Source organism: Miscanthus floridulus, chromosome 8 (assembly GCF_019320115.1).
Source record: "Miscanthus floridulus cultivar M001 chromosome 8, ASM1932011v1, whole genome shotgun sequence".
Taxonomy (NCBI): domain Eukaryota; kingdom Viridiplantae; phylum Streptophyta; class Magnoliopsida; order Poales; family Poaceae; genus Miscanthus; species Miscanthus floridulus.
In genome coordinates this window covers 126235073-126239928 of record NC_089587.1, presented here as the reverse complement: position 1 = coordinate 126239928, position 4856 = coordinate 126235073, and the positions used below count along the sequence as shown (strand labels likewise).

The 4856-nt window shown below is 41.9% G+C and overlaps 1 non-coding gene across 1 annotated transcript; it reads right to left on the bottom strand.

The window, feature by feature from the left end:
* Window positions 1-4481: 4481 nt before the first annotated feature.
* LOC136478727 (small nucleolar RNA R71) lies at window positions 4482-4588 on the bottom strand. The gene has a single exon (XR_010764441.1). It is a non-coding gene; the product is annotated as a small nucleolar RNA R71 (small nucleolar RNA).
* Window positions 4589-4856: the final 268 nt, after the last annotated feature.

The window sequence follows — 4856 nt, the reverse complement described above, 5'->3', positions numbered from 1 at the left end:
TATAAAGAAACAATTCAACACCATTTAACCATTTAATAAAGATAAATCTAATGAACATGTTAGATCTCATCTATCGCTATGACCAGTGGGGCATGAGGCAGAATCATGCAGGCCATAGAAATAACAATAGACTCAACAACCCTAACTCATTACTAATATTAGTGGGGCATAAGGCAGAATCATGCAGGTCGTAATACAATAATAAGATCATGGGGCTAACACATCTTTCAACCTATCTCTACTTCAATGGTCTCGTGATGCAAACTGTTCGTGAAAGCACTCGATATCGGCTAAAACAACCAATTCAGGCATAGCGCACAATTAAAGTCATGCTTTATCAGGAATAGATCTACCAAATAACGATCCCCACTCCACGGTGCTAATAGTGGGGTGTAAGGCAGAATCACACAGGCCATGATAACAGGCCATGGAACGGTTTTTGCTAGCCAATAAATCTACTCAAGACCCAACATGCTTTAACCGCACGCTATGCACGATCAAGATTGATGCAAAACAGCCGATAAAACGTAACTCATCATTTAATGTGTAGATTAGATCAATTTTAGATTAGCAAACGATGGGCTAAACATGATATAAGGCCGATCTAGATCAATCCCAATTGGGCAGAGCGATATTGCTGTAATTTAGATAAATAATGAAAGCAATAAGCAATATCGGTAAATTAATAAATCTACCAAAGACTGTCATTCTAAGGTAGAGCCGATAACTTGACCTTGATCTAGTTCATGCAGTGGGGGTCGACCGGATCGATACAGCTATACTTGAACTATGCAAGAATCGGTAACTAACTTATACCAGAGTCACAGTGGAAGTCAACCGGATCGATGCAGTCATACGAACAGAGGTATAAGCCATGACGGTACTTACAACAAATAGTGGAGGTCGACCAAATCGATGCAGCCGTACTTGCTGAAGAACTCACCGAGATCTACTCTACTCCTACTCCTAAGGGGTGGCCAAAGTCAAAAAAGTAAATGACTTGTATATTGGATTGATTGTTGTTGTTTTACAATAGCCGAGGTTTGATATTTATACCCAGGCCCTATGCATGACTCATGTCTAAGCATGACTCATTACAATTTTTGAACCTAGAGAAAACATTCCTAATTTAAGATAACTTGGACTCTAATCTTTCCCTTTTTGTAGAGTCCAACATGTCTCATCCTAGCGCCGATCATAACCTTTATCATTATCCGCTGGCGCTATCTGAAGAAAGCCAATTCTAGTTTCATGTTCGAATCAGCTAGTTCTGATCATGCAATTGATTCCTTGATGACATGATCTTGAGAGCTTTTGAGTCCCTGTGACCCTTCTTCCAAATTTTGGTGTAAACACATGTTTTATCCAAAACAAGTGGAACTAGGTCAATAGTAGATGCATATGTGTAAAAAGTATGTTTATTTCTCCTATTTTGGACTATAATTGGTGGTCGGATTTGGTTGTTAGTGATCGCCAACACTCCCTCTCTCCTTTTTGGCACGAAGGCCCAGCCTTCCCCTCTCTCCCTCCCTTCTCCCTTCTAGCCCACTTGGCCTACCTCCGCCCCATCCTTGCCCTAGCTATAGGCCCAACGCGTGCCTTCGTGTGGCTCACATCCCCATTGAGGCCCAGCATCCCTCTCACCCCTTCACGAGCCAACAGGCTGGCCTAGTAGCAAGCCCTCACGCTCCTTCTCTCTCCCACTAGCTGACAATCCAGCCCTGCACCCGCACTCACTGACCAATGGACCCTCCTCCTATGTCATTGACACGTCGAACCCACTAGCCAGGGTTATCCCTGACCTCATGTCGTCCCTAAATGGGACTCTATCCTGACTCAGAATTCGCCTCCACTGCCTGATTTTTTGGGATTTGGCGTGTCTCATGCCTACAACCCTATAAAAGGGAGCCCTAGATGTCATCAACTCCCTCAACCCTAGCACAGCTACCTCACCTTGAGCCAGCAGCCATGAAGCCCTAAGCCATAGCTGAGCTCCACCCCTTTTGCTTGCTTTTGCCGCTGCCTAGATTCATCATCCACTAGAGCCGCCTGCCGGTCTTCAAAATCTGGTAAGGAGGGTTCAAGGTGTCCACGCTCACCCTCTCTCTACTGTCTCTATGATGTTGCTGAAGTGTCACTGACGAACCCAAGCTGCCAAACCATGCCTCGCATCGCCTCCATCCATCCGCTTGCCTCACTGTCACCTTCATCAAGTTTGTCATCTTTCCCTTTACCTTCCGTGCATCTTACATGTCAAACGGTAGTTAACAAATATTATAAACCATCAATATAACTTGTATAAGGGCATAAATATGATCACCAACAAAGGTCTAGGGGTTTAAACTAACAAATTCCATGAGTTTTAGTGAATCTGTATTTTCTACAGGGTTTATCTAGAAAACCATCAAGGTGTACCTAAATGTCAAACTTAATTGCGATTATCCGTAGGATAAACAACTATAGAAGGTTCTAGAGGACACCACACCTAAGCGGAGGGTGAGAGGCCACTAGGTGGGGCTGGCCGATCCCACCCTTAGGTCGGCCGGTCTAGGGCTCGACCTATCAGCCTCCGCCTCGCTACATCAGTTCTCCACCTCCTTAAGGATTGCATCTAGGTTGTTTATTCTAGTCAGTTTGATTCGAGGGCTTAGGATTGATGCTCCGGCCTATATATACTAGCCCCTACAACCCCCCTGAGGCATAAGTCATTTGAGAAGACAGAAACCCTAATCATCCACAGAGCTCCATCATATTCTAGGGCATAGCTAGTTAGGCTAGGTCTAGAGGGAGGCAAGCAGGTTTCGCTTGGATTCCTGATCGTATCAAGAGCGTGGTTTGGTATAATCTTTATACCCCTCTCTATTTTGTATCTCTCATTACTTTTATATGTTTGCTATAATTATTATGACATTATTATTCATATCATTTATGTTCCTAATTATCATGTTCATCATCTACTTTGATTATATACTTAGTATAGTAGGATTATCAACATATTCATGCATATTCGTATAGCGCTCGCTCTGGTGTATACAGGGTGAGTGGTTGACATTGTGTAAGTGTGGTGCTTATACGTTGTTTACTTGCGGATACACCTTATATTCTAGGCCATGTGGTAGATCGTGGATGTGACACTCCCATTGAGTCCTTTGTAGTCCACTCCCCGAATATAGGACAAGTAGGATCTAGTTACGAAGGAAGACAAGCTCTATTCTTAATCTTCCCTAGTAATATCCCTTATGTATAGATATGAAGTTGATCTTAGCCACGATTACTAACTGTAATTGCACTAATCAATGTATGCTTTGACTTGTAGTTAAGAATGACTTAGGAATTATTCCTCTAATATTCTACTTAACCATGCTAATGCCATAGAAAGGAGTACTCTAAGTGATCAATGATTAGTTATTATGCACCATTCATATATACATTTACCTCTTGACTTACCCATGTTGTGAGTAGAATATTGGTTATGGTTTACTTCTCCATCAATAGCATAAGTTATCAATACATGTCCTTGCCAGACCTTCCCTATAGTAAAAATATAAATAATGATACCTGGAATACTCCCGGTGAAGTGATATAATGGTATATTATCTATGCGCTTGCAGATTACTTTCATTCATATCTATATATTCTTCCTAGTCACATAAAATAATAAAGAACTGCTTAGTATCATTCTAATAGTAATACTAGGCAGTACCAACAAGCATCTCTAGCATCATCACTAGGGATGACAACCTAGTAAAGTAATGTTAAGAGATGTAGACATACATTAGGTGACTACTAAAACAAGTGACAAGTTAATAAATACCAACAAGCATTTCTGGCACCGTTGCCGGCAAAGGTAGCTAGGTAAAGGAATATTGATAAACTTATACTTATTGATGTGATCAAGATAAACCATTGACCTCTGCTCAAATAGGCTTACCCTTATTCTGTGTACTTTAATATCTTATGCAGGGTAATGTATGACCAGTTTTGACCTTCCGATAAACTACGTTGAAGATCCAGAAGCATTAATCAGGAGAACTAGAGCTAAACTCAAGAAAGTTCCAGCTTTAGAATTGGAAGACAACTAGACAAGGTGGAGTTTAACACCAGTTTTTGAAGCTATGGCTGACAAGACCCTCCATGAATTCTCTACTCCAACTACAGCCAACATCCGTACTGGACCAACAGTCAATGTAGGAGATAATGGATTTGAGCTGAAGCCAGCTCTCATAAACATGGTGCAAGCTAGCCAGTTTTGTGGAAAGGCACATAAAGATGCGAGTGCTCATCTCCAACACTTACTGGAGATTTGTAGCATGTTCACCATCAAAGGAGTTCCCAAAGATGCCATACTACTTTGCCTCTTCCCATTCTCACTCTTGGGGAAGGCAAAGCAATGGTTCTATGCCAATAAAGATAGAAACACTACATGGGATAACTGCTCCACTACCTTCCTAGCCAAGTTCTTTCCCATGGGTAAGACCAATGCTCTACGTGGTAGAGTTTCAAGTTTTCAGCAGCAACATGATGAACCTATCCCTAAAGCATGGGAACAATTTCAAGACTACATTTCAGAATATCCCCATCATAGGATGGAGAATTGGATACTCATCTAGACTTTCTACCATGGGTTGACCAATAGTACCCATGAGACTATGGATGCTGCTGCTAGAGGTGCATTCTTGTCACTCACCATACCAACAGCAACTGCTCTTGTGGAGAAGATGGACTCCAACCAAGGCTAGAATGAAGAACATCTTCAAATCTGCAAGAGAGGAGGAGGTATGCATCAACTCAAGGAGGTAGACATGTTGTCTGCCAAGATGGATCTGCTAATGAAGAAGCTCAAAGATCGAGCCAAT